The sequence below is a fragment of the Branchiostoma belcheri genome, unplaced genomic scaffold (assembly GCF_001625305.1).
Source record: "Branchiostoma belcheri isolate BF01 breed outbred unplaced genomic scaffold, Haploidv18h27 scaffold142, whole genome shotgun sequence".
NCBI classification, from domain to species: domain Eukaryota; kingdom Metazoa; phylum Chordata; class Leptocardii; order Amphioxiformes; family Branchiostomatidae; genus Branchiostoma; species Branchiostoma belcheri.
This window is the reverse complement of record NW_017802847.1, coordinates 336,056-348,900: the sequence shown is the minus strand read 5'-3', so window position 1 is coordinate 348,900 and position 12,845 is coordinate 336,056. Positions and strand designations below refer to the sequence as shown.

Sequence of the window (12,845 nt, the reverse complement as noted above, 5' to 3'; positions counted from 1 at the left end):
AACAATTAAGAAGAAGGATATATCCTTACTGGGCGGTATACAAAAACGGTAAATGTGCTTTATTTGAGAAATTATAAAATAGTCTATAAAATATGACAAAAAAACTGACAAAGAACCTAGAATGTAATATTTACTATTGAAAGGTCTGAAAAGTGTTGTTGTCATCATTCTACCTAGTGTTTGGAAGAGGACCTGGTAGCCATATCAAAAAGATTAAATGAACTCTAGTTTCTTTCAGTATGAATTGGCATGTCTAGCATCTTTAAAAAATTCATGAAGTTGTTGTGACGGGACCGTGACAGTCATAACAGTCTGTGTTTTGTCCAGTATATTGATGCAGGGCTCGAAATGTGTATATTATAAACTTATGAGCACCAAAAATTGGAACTGTGCACCTAGTTTTTGACGGTAGGTGCATGGAGGTACTTGTGAAGGGTGGTATGTGTAAAACATAAGGTAGTATACAGCAGCATATTCTTAACATTTAAGAGGCAGAAAAGAGTTTTAAAAACCTTTGTTGTATTACTTAAAATTTTGATGTTTTCTATAGGATTTCATATTCAAGCTGTGAAAAGATGTAAGATTTTGCTGACATTCTACTTTAGTTCATGCTGTGCACCCAAAAATTTGTTGGGCACCTACATGTAGATTTTTAGGTTGGGAGCTCCAGTGTGCCCATTTCCAAACATGAATTTCGAGCCCTGAGATGTGCAAAAAAACAGTAGTTAGGCATCCAGGTGTCTGTGTCATGTAAACATGTACTGGAAATATATGTGTGCTGTCTCCAATATCACAAACTTGATACAAGAGAACAGTTTTCATCTTTTAACTTAACGGAATCGTTCAAGACTTTGCAGGGCTCAAAACACCTAGTCTGCAAAACATTTTTTTTCTACCAACACCAGTGCAGGTAACATTTGAAACAAGAAATTTTTGGGAATTAGTGCCCAGTTTAATTGGTTGGGTGGGTGGGTGTTAGGGTCGTACATTGCAGGTCTTTCAGAAGCCCTTCCACCGTGCCATGCCTTACTGTTTGTGGTCTTTGATAAAGAAAGCATTTAAGATTGTAGAGCAGTGCATCAAGTCAATGACATCACATAAAAATGTTGTGTCAGCTCGTAAGAAAAATATACTTATCTTATTCTCAACTAGAGTTCCACGATCTCATACCTTCGCCAAATGATGTTAGCTTTTATGATTAAGAAATTATATATTAATCCCCCTAATTATGCAAATAGGATCATCAATTGCATGAATTATATCTGTTGATCTTTTCTCCACCAAAAGACAGTCTTATCTTAACAAAGAATGCCATTTTCTCATAAATTTTGCAAATGAGGTCCTTATTTGAATAAGTTATGTTTAATTATGTTCACCTTAACTTAACTTTCAAACACCCCAAGTATAAAATTCCAGGCAGTTACCACTATGCAATTATAATATTTTCTCATTAATTATGCAAATTAAGTCTTCATTTGCATAATTGATATCTGCCTGTGTTTCTCTCATTCTTAATAACATATGTCACAAGCTTGAACTTCCTAGTATGGAATGCAGCTGATAAATAGAATTTCCTCATTAATTATGCAAATTACATCCATATTTCCATAATTGTAATATCATTATGTCAAGCATCACTCAAGCTACCTACATACCAAAAATCACGATGATCCATCAATCGGTTCTTGAGTTATCCCCCTTTAAACATTTGTCCATTAAACCCCCCCCCTGCAGTTCTAGAGCAAGCAACTAGGGGGCTCAAACTTATGTGACTTCATCCCCAGCACAAGAGCTATCTACCATCCAAATTTCGTCACCCTAGCATGTCTGGATCATGAGATATCAAAACCGGAAGTTCTGCAGTACCATGACAAGCCGCCAGGGGGCCCAAAATCTAATCATTTTGAGGTCTCATCAAGCCCTACCCACCTACCAAGTATCAAGACAATCCATCAAGACCTACTAAAGTTATCGTGTTTACACACAGACACACACACGAACGCCCCTGAAAACATAACCTTCTTGGCGAAGGTAATAAATTATGATTGTGTTCAGATTCGCTTGGCTTCAGATTGTTCAATACTCGGGCATTTCTGCTGGCTTCCGCGCCCATATAAAGTTTTATTCATGTTTATTTGACTCTTGTTGTCTTGCTTGAAGATGGGAAATCCCAGAGTTTCTAGGTGACGAAGCAAGATAGCTTTTAATTGTAAAAATTTTGTACAATTTGTAAAGTTACTATTCTGGGATCTGGATGTTGTAAGATATACATTCTAAGGAACAGTTTCATGCATAGTTTTGAGTAAAATCGGCACAACGATTGACAAGAATGTAGTTGTGTTGCACGTGTAATGCACTTGGGTGGGAGGGGGGCACTTCGACATTTTCGATCGTAAAAACGCTTTATACTAGATAAATAATTCAAAACAATATAGTTGACCAGTTTGTGGATAGAACTTGTTGGAGATATTGCATCTCGTTGAAGTCAAGTCAAAGTTTATTGCAAAACGATTGTAGCATAATCAACTACAATAACTTAAGTGTTAAGGTATGCTGTGGGCTTCTGCATTGGTTTTGATCGACCTGATTTTTCAGGAGCAGAAACCCCTTTAATGTACATATATGCACCCAGACTTTGGCGACCAGCTAGAGCCCCCACCTTCTTTTGCCCTGAAAAGTTCAAAAAGTCTGGAGGAAATACAGTAAATAGTGACAGATCTCCATTATTGAAGTTTGTCCTTCTTTCTAACTTATTATTACTACTACAAAAAGAAGCCTGTCTCCCAGAAGTACATTATCCTTTTTTTTCAGGTTTGAAATGGACTCTTACATGTATATTCAGGACCTGCAACCTGTGCCAACTCTGGGACATCAAACCTGATTACCAGGTCCATCATACCATCTTCCCCGACAGTCGTGCTAGTTTAATACCTGCCAAATTACTACCGTCAGTGGTCATGCCCGTTTTTTGGACACTTAGGTGGACCCAATTATGAGGAGGCTCCAGCTCCATTTCTAGTAATGGCCAGGCTATTAGCCACTGTAATGATCACCCTCGACACGGATAATCTTTCTCTACCATCAGAAAAAATGGGTATTTTGTTTAGTGCCCTCATGGCGGGTCCGTTAAAGAGGTTTTAAAGCGTCGAGCCCCCATCGCTAGCCCAGGCGAGGGACAAGAGGACGGTGAAATCTACGGGGAACACCAAACACAATGATTAGTCCAAAGCACAGGAATGGACAATTTAACCATTAGGCTTTTAGTTGACAACGATCCATCATACGTCGGCGAGTTGCCCCTTTGTGCTCGGTGAAATGAAGAGCTAACCCCGAGACCTCTTTATTCTTCTCGTCGAAAATAACTGCAATGTCTTCGAAATGCCCATTTAGCGCGTGATAAGCTTGGATGGTCAATTCATCATCATCTTTGCAGGTGGAGCGTCTCATTATCTCTCTTGAGGACCACTCGGGACTGCCGGTATGAACTATGGCGTTCTAACAAGTCCCAGGGATGGCACCTATTGTCCCTTGATCCCGTACAGAAAATAACTGGCAATAGTGAAGTGGCCATTAACTATACAATGGTCACACAATGATCGATCCATCAAGATCCTAGCGGTGACTATGATTGCGTCGGCTCAGGACAGTTCTATTAACCCAGCGGGCCTGGCTTTGAAACGTCTACGGTGTGGTCTGGCCTTTTTGTACGTCGCACGACATGATGGACCTCCCGTTGACAGTAAATAAGAGATGCTATCTTTCCTTAAGCCAAACGGTACATCACCGACTGCTGAAAGACATGGACTGCTGATGGCTGCAGTTCTAGACTTACACGATAGGGGGTGCATTGGACACTTCTCACCACACTTGAGTGTGACACACACAGGTTGAATGATATTCCAGTCACGTACGCTTGTATGCCTGTTTGTGTGACCACAATACCGTGCTCGGCTTTCAGCCACATTTCACCCTCAATTTGACTACCACTGCTGAAAAGGCATTGACCACAACATGTTCAATGAAACAGCAGTCCTTCAAATTTCAATTACTGGTACCTACAGACTGCACTTCCGATAAAAAGAACAGAGTTTTTGCGTTTGATTGTTGACTACATTGCCTACAAGGGGCGTTCGACACAACAGTAGCTAGCGAAATGATTCTGGTACACATAGACCTTACACTAGAAGTTGTTTTTTTATCAGTAAGTTTTTCCTTTGAAATATGCTCAGGGCATCTATTAAAAATCCAACTAGCCCACTTCAGGATATGCGGCAGACCTGGTGGCCCGAGGGCTCCCTCCTGGAAGCCTGCTCCCCAAGTTTTACAGCCCTTCCGGAGGGCAACCCCGTGTAACATACTTGAAATGGCTTGCGTGAGATATGAGAGTAACACAGTAACCACTCTAATTTTCCTAGGCGGAAATTTTGTGGCCCGATTACCCGGCAATGACGGTGCGGTTATTATTGCAGCGACATAAGAAGGGAGTACTAGATGCTCGTTGGGTACTAGACATGTATGTGCTCAAGCACTCACCGGCACTGGTACGCACATGTAGACGGTGAGGTGGTATTTGCAAAATAGCCCCTTGGGATAGAGGGATTTCAAGAAGGGAAGGACCCTTGGCAGAAAGTCATTCTGAGTAAAGTCCGACAACTTTCAGGACTTATGCGATGGCGCCTTGCTGCTTCTTGTGAACGAAGCCGGAATCACATTTGGCAGCGAGATTCTCCACGTATCTCAGAGGGGACTCATAAATGATTTCTCACCCAAGTTTGGAGTCTTGGTAATTGAATTGGATTTTAGTTGAAGGTAGACCAGAGATTTTCGTGCTGGCTTATCGCTTTTGCCTTTTTTTCACTGTCAGTGGATTACTTTGTGATTTTGAAGCCATGGTGTCTCAATCTGTACCTACATTGGTAAAAATAGTATACTTTGTACATTAATTGGACTGTCAATTATGTCACTGACATTGTTCTATCATCTTTTCTTCTCGTTGACAAGATTCTATGATCAAGTGTTCAAGAAGCGCCAGAGAAAAGAACACTTGACGTGCACATAAATTGATAAAAACAGCTGGTGGTAGCAATCGTGAAGTATGGCACAAAGCAGGCGCGGGGGCATTATTGTTGCAGCTTCTGCTGTACGTTTAATTATAACTCTGAAGTGAACTGTCTCACAAAGCCTTTTCACATCATCAGATCATCAGAGATTCTATAGTAAATGTAAAACTGAATACTGTTTAGAACAATACCTAGAGCAATGTGACTTCGAGCAGCGCTCCGCTATTAGTGAAATTAGAATCAGTGCCCATGCCTTGGAAATCGAAAAAGGGCGATATATGAAACTACCTGTGTCGGAGAGAACTTGTAATTATTGCTCCTCAAATGCAGTCGAAATTCATTTCATCTCAGTCTGTCCATTTCATGACATCAGAAAACAATTATTTAGCACCGTGTCCAAAATGCTCCCTTACTTCCCCACCATTCCCTACCACCAAAAAACAATTTTACTACTAAAATCTAAGAACCCACATATTATAGAAGAAGTGGGTAAATTTGTCTTCTATTGCCTAAAAAGAAGAAGTCAAACCCAGTAAAACTAGTACCATGTACAAATGTATGTTGTAGAATATAGTATAATGCTAGAAGTACATGTAGATATAGTCTCACATACCACTGTATTTTCTTTCTTATGTTGTTTGTAACTGCAATTAGCCCTCGGGCAAGTATTTGCAATAAACTTTCTGTCTTAAATAACTTGGTACAGAGGCACAGTCATGTACAAATGTACATTGTACATTTTCAAGGTTGAAATCAAACTGGAAACCACGGTATGTGGTTTCAGAAAATTGCTGTAGACTCGCGCAATGGAGAAATGCTTTGTAATGCTTTGTAATAATACATTCGCATCGTGTTCACGGACAATATTCAGCTGGATTATTCCAGAAATATGTTGTAAGTTGCCAACCAAAACAGATTTTCAGACAGAACATATACTTGACATTTGTGTCCATGGTGACATAAGAGCTTGTTACTGAACTGAATAAAATTTAAAGAGACATTTTTTCTAAGTTTGATTGGTCAGAAACTTTTGTACCATTGTTTCCATTGAGGTGGTGATCGTTGAGGGACCAGTGAGTGACCACAAATCTTATGAGTAGTTCAAACCAATTTTGTTGATAAAGAAATGTATTTTGTAAGGTCTGTGTGTGTTGTAGTCTTTTAAATCATACTTAAACATCACGGATCATAGTTATAAAGTCATAAGGTCATACAAATCCAGTTTTGGTGGACTAACAGTCTCCATCAGTGGAAAGAGGGAGTGGTACAACATAGTTCAGATATCAGCTGTGCTATGCAGAAGTTCAAACCCTAAAGTTCCAATGTCAAATCAGACAATACAAGATTTATTCTAAATCTCTCTGAGCATGTAGCAAAGCGGCATTGCACTAGTAGCAATCATCCTAAATGCATCATCCTTTTCCTCAGTTGAGGATGACAAAAGAAGAAGATACACAAGTGAAAGGGATAATATGGCAAGTGTGTCTTTAGTTACCTTAACTTTTGTACCACAGTAGATGAAAATAGCAAAGGGAACCATTTTAAGACAAGTAGCCTGGATGCCAGACTTTTTCCATGGCAGGCCTGTGTTGGACCTAGAAACAGCCTGGTATGCAGTCTAAATATTACCTGTAGTGCAGAACCTAGATCATTTCTGTCAATGGAAGGTAGTCATTTGGAGGGTCAAACCTGTAGTCCCGTGTTTGGGCTTTGGTTCAAACATGCAAAAGAACCATGCAGTCACATTTCTCAACAAGAGAGAGAGTCTTCATTGTGCTTTGTTGCAAAATGGGAGCAGCAGCTAGATGCACTGCGCCATCGGCCATTGAAAATACAGCTACCGGTATACGTTTAGTAGTACGTTATACTACCACGACCAAGCTAGCATGTTTCAGATCATACAAGATTTTTTAATTTAAACACATGTCTATACACTAGAATTACTTAGGCATCAAGCTGCATTGTTTGTGACAAGTTCGTTAGAATCCCTACGGATTTTCTCGTAGCACAAGAAGGAAAATTATGCCTCGGCGGTGCGCCCCGCTGTTCTGCAGACATCACGCGGCACCAGGTGCCAGATACCGCCACACGCAGAAGTTTGGGTAATTGTGCGCCGAAGCGTGGTGTTAAAAGTCAGGAGTGTTGTGTAACACTTCGGCGACACCGATAAAAAGTCATGAATACATTACGTGGGAAGAATACGTGTTGAGACAATTGTCTAGGCTGATTAGACCCCCAGGGCTTAAACCTCTACCCAGGCAGCGAGACAATGGATACGTGAAGGAAGGTGAAAGGCCACACCAACTGATCTTGCTGGGTCTCACAAGGACATTCTATATACATTTGTAATGTCCATGCTTCTCAGATGTTTTTTTTTAGGTTAACATACAAGAAGAGGTCAAGTTGAAAACAGAGGGCTGAAAGGAAAACTTTATGACTATGTACTACGTATGTCCTGTTTCTGAGACTGTGTGGTCCAAGGTACAGGCTTTCCCCTCAGACTGTCCTTTTTGAAATGTCCGAGAATCTGAAATTGAAACCAAAAATTGAATTGGCATGGCCATTATATATGTGTGTACAAATGTGACAAATTAACATGGCTCACTTTTTTGTAAATGGAAATGGCCCAGTTTTGCTCACATTTTATTTTCAGTATACTAGTACCACATATTCCCCATTTTAGACATTTTTAAAGATTATTTTGTAGCTTTTAACCAGATACTACAGAGAAACTGTTGATTACCACAGTGTACTATTTTGTACATATGTGTGTATTGAAGATTAGATCTTTGTTTTGTTTCATATGCAAATGCACAGAAAGACACCTGAAGGTCACTTTATTGTTAGGTTTGTAGAATGCAGCATTGCATTCAATAAACCTTTAGTTTTGTTCATCAACAGTTGCCAAAATACATAAGATTTGTTTTCTAAAACATCTAATTCCTAATACCCAGTATGACAACAAAACTTGCCCCAGAAAAACGGATGCATCTACAACTGTTGACAATACAAATGTTCCAATTATGACAAAAACAAGCACTTTCGAAACCCACGGCGAAGTGTAAGTTCACCTTTTCAAACTAAACATGGCTGTTTTTTTTCCTTCTCAGTGTCAGCTCCACAGGCTATGTCTCATTAGAACCTCCAAGTTGTGACTATCCAAATTATCCAACTGGCCACACACTGTTTCACCAAGTTTCATGATTTATCCTAAATATGATATATGGCTGAACAGTTCATCAGTTAGGAAGACTAGTAAGACTTGCAAGACTTTGCATTTTCGAGCAATTAGAAAGGTCCAGTAAGTTAAAGAAAAGAATGCTGATTTCCCTGTAATTAGCATGAAGAAATATTGTTTCTAACTCGTGTGGAATTCTGATACTGGTCAAAATGGTGCAATTTGAAGTTGAGAAAATGTTCTTGATATTTTACAATGTTTCAATTTTAATAAAAGTTGTGTAGACAGTGTGTCCTGTATTTGAGGAGAGCAGGCTTAAGAGCCCAGCACACATCAACATAGTAGGGAGTGCCCAGTGGTGGCAACAGAAAGTGATCAGTTATTCACACAACATGTACGACTTCTTACATGTGTATATACATTGTAGTAACCAACTATATGTATGAAAATGGAAACTCAGTGTATATAATTGCATACTTGTATAAACAGAGAGAATGCACCTTTGCCACTTTAATGTACCAGCCCAACTACACAATATGATATCATACAGCACCTGTGATGCTTGATATGTTGTGCAATGTCCCCACTTTCCCCTCTTCCTTTAAAAAAGATGCAAACAATCAAGACGTGAAGGCTCAATAGTCACACTTTCACCGGCGTTGAATCAGTTCCTTTTCCCCTTCATTCAGCTCAGTACATTCCACAAAAGGCCAGTCAGAAGAGTACTGAATCCCTCATCTTATACCTAGCAATTCAAACTTCTTGAAGTGACATCAAACACCCCAGAAAAGTTTTCAATTCCTTGCCCTGCCAGAGCTAAATGTATTGAAGTTGATGATAAGTATATACCCGACCTAAGAAGGTCGACATTCATCACCGAGAAAAGGAATTGGCTGTCTGCCACCTAAATAGGACCATAAGACACCAATCCTTCAAGACTAGGCCACTTGTACGGAGAAAGGTTGGGATATCAAGCCACGCAGCCTTGAGATAGATTTATTCCTGTTGAATGGAGAGAAAGGGTTGCGCGAGGGAGGTGCTTTTCCTATCTCCTCGGGCCTTGTGAGGTCTTCTTTCATCCCGCCAGTCTGATAACTCTACACGAAACCTGCCACTTGATGCATGACATTGAAACATGAGTCGCCAATTCTTATCTACAAGCCATCAGGTCTACTTTGACCACGGACTATATTCCGGCGTAATTGCCTCCCCGTTTGGTGACCCTCGGCGCTCAGTTTACCACGTTATCCGACATCTCCAAATGACGTCTTCCGTTGGCGGTTACGGGCTCGGCAAAGTTTGTTTATGACCGTGCCCATGGTGTTTATTTCTGCAGATGTAATGACATCCAATTTCCTTAGTTGGGTGATGAGTGCTCGCGTATCCATAAAATGCCAGAGGAGGCACAAAGTAGTCCACCAGGGGGGTGGGAAAGGTGAGGCGACAGGCCGTTTGTCGTGAAGCTATACCCCCAGACATCGGCGCGCTTCCTGATGTACTTCAAGTGCTGAGCGATATAAGGTCGCCCTTAAACTTGATAAAATCTTGAGGAAAAGACGTACAGCCCACGTCTTCAACCCAAAGTTTGTTACCGTCTGAATGATGTCGCGTCCTCCCGTCCAATCGTGATGACTGTAGCACGGAGGAATCACCCAGCGCCGCAATGTAAATATCAGGACAGTTGATATGTTCTGCTGATAAGGTTAGGAGATTTGTGGACGTTGCCTCTGGTAAGCCCAGAGTGTTGTCGTCTGCAGATTTTGAAGGATGCCAAGATTGTAATGTTGGCCTTTCGGGGAAGAGCGAGGGCTCTGCCATTGGGAACTCAAGTTGTGAAGTTATTATGGTGCGGAGTTTAAACCATTGTGTGCGTCATTTTGTCATCAAAGTGTGAGAAATGGCAGGGGTGCTTATTATCGAGTTGAGCAGGAATATGTACATGTACAATCATGAATGATTTATGAAAAATCCTTGAGAAACACAACAACCTCCAACAACCCTGGGCTCCCCCCTTCATGATGGTGGAATGTCTGGTCCCGTGGGACTACAGGAGCTTTGATTAAAAAGTAGTGCCTTGATACGAGATAAGTCCAATATATGAGAAATGGGGGCTTTCCACCCACACAACAGTACAAAAAGCAGCACCATGGACTTGGCAAGTACAGACACAACCAGGAAAGACTGGATTACAGGGGTATCTGGTGTATGGAGGCTGTGCTGTCACAGCATAGATCATGAAGGAACCTGTTCCCTGAAATGTTCATCTACAATATACACTTCTATAGTGTGGCTTCCTTTGAATCCAACTCTGACATATGTCTTGCCTAGATGTAAAGTTATGTAAATAAATGTCCTCTGTTTTTTGTTATTATAAACAATCAAGGTATATAACGTTACTTACTATGACTTGGACTAAAGGTGTATATACTGTATTAGAAAATAAGCATCTTTACACATTTTTTTTTTCTAAAAAGAACTGCTACATGGTATGTAACGGTTTATTTTTTTAAAGGGAAATAGAGAGTAGACCTTGGGTAGGAGTTTATTTTCAAATGGCTGTCTTGCTGTCCTCCGCAGTATCCCTTATGTGTGGAAACTAGCATGGCTCGGTATTTGATTAATTCAATTTGGTGCAGGGAAATCAGGAAGGAAGCCGGTCAGCAATCAACTTTGCCCAGCGCAAAGTCGTGCTTTCTGGTTAGGAAATATAATTTGGGGAAACATTGCCCTGCCAGTGATAACCTTGGTGACACGGGGTCCCCCGGGCCCCCTGGCTATAAAAGACCCTCCTCACCTCGGAGAGCAAGGAAATATTATGAACAGACCTAAGTAAAGGCCTAGATTAAATCAGGCTACCCCCAGAGCAGGAAGTCGCGCTTTTAATATCTATCTGACGCCAGCCCGCTGCCATGTTAACCACGCGGGGACATCTGGAGTCTCTTCACTGGAACCAGAGGCTGCCCTGCTGCCGTATTAGGACAGAAGTCTGTAGTTTGCCACAAATTGACCAGCCGTAATGGCACTTTTGCTTTAAAGGGGGTTTTATGGGTTGACTGCTGGTGCACTTTCCAGCCCTCCAGGCATCCCCAAATCGTTTGGCGACTCAGCCATGCGCCCTGGAGTTTGATAGACATGTATGGTTTTAATTGGACGGGATGGACTTGTGTGTCACCCGTGGAGAGACTGGCATGTCCAGCCTCGCATTAAGCCATAAAGAAATTTCAGCAATTGGTTTGTGGCCCAAAGCGCGTGTGTGATTGCCTTTGGAGGCACGGACGATTTAGAGTGCACGTGGCATGGCGAAAGTGCTTCTTGAATAAGAATTAAAGGGAGTCCCCCTGGCTATGTAGGTCAAACCAAACTTAACATTGAAATTTATCTGCGCACCGAAGGTGAAAGGTGACGACGGGTGTACACCAGTATGTCCTCCAGGATTGCTTTATTGGCCCGCGCTCTGACGCGAAGCACGTGCCGCGCCTGCCAAAAGCTTCGCAAAGGAAAAACCGCGCGCTGGATCGCTGCCAGGAGAGGTCGTGGCAAACTTAACATCCGAAGTTATCGGTACACTCAAGGGTAAATTCGATGACTACCCGCGCATGACCTCGTATGGATCGCTGTATTGAGTTATGTCGCGGCGACTGTACATAAAATGCACCTCAATGCTGCCCACTGCGGCCTTTTGAAATCTGATAACTTTTTATGTCACGCAGTTAACCCCGGGAAGATTAGCCCACCGGGTCAGTCATTTTGTGCAGAAACCGTATGGCTGTGTGGAAATCGTTGAATTATGGGGCCACAGAGATTTCAGATTAGAAGAATTAGAGCTTCATAATAGGCACCAAAGGGCCAGTATTTGCGTAACAGTTAACAATGTAGCATATGCCCCTTCAGTGTCAAAGTTATTAATGACCACATGAAATATTCTCCTGGACGACCCTCATTCCCCGAAAGGTTACAGAATGGTACAATTAGCCTCCCCCTCTGACCCAGCAGTGTGGGCGATGTAGGTGTAAGGAGATGCATGCACTGATGCATCTGTGCGGACGGTACAGCGTGCTCGGTATATCGTACTTATAGGATCGTGTCGCGTGGGACTTGACTGGGTATCGCGTCGAGCAGAAGGAGAAATGATCTCGGGCAGTCGCAGCCTGGTCCGGGAACACGAACAGGGTCGAGGATGATCTCGGGTCGACCCACTGCGGCAACATGGCGCGGAGCGAAGATTAGTGGCCGCACGCTCGCCACATGACACGTCCTGTAATAACCTGCCACTATCTGCACCATGTTCACCCCCTCACGCTGCTGACCTCCCGGCTGACATCCATAGCAATTTCCGCAGATCTAGGGCAGCAGGGCTACTGCAATATTCTGACCTGGTAGTGCAGCGCCGCACACTGATACACAAAGTGCGATCTTTCGCATTGTCACCTTGACCACCCTGGCCTCCGCAATCAGAACCTTTACCATTGTCAAACAAGATTCCTTTCAGGCTGGCTGATTCGGCAATTTGGCACATGTGCCTCCCCCCCACCCCTGTGTCAGCTTGCAGTTCATGAAAAAGGCAATCTCGGCAATCGCGCTGCCAATGTCATTGTGAATGTCACAAC

The 12,845-nt window shown here is 42.1% G+C and overlaps 1 protein-coding gene across 2 annotated transcripts in view; it reads left to right on the top strand.

Annotated features, from left to right (window-relative positions):
• Positions 1-12,845, top strand: part of LOC109464881 (CLK4-associating serine/arginine rich protein-like) — a 42,434-nt gene that overhangs the window by 22,483 nt on the left and 7,106 nt on the right. The gene's annotated exons all lie outside the window — the stretch shown is intronic.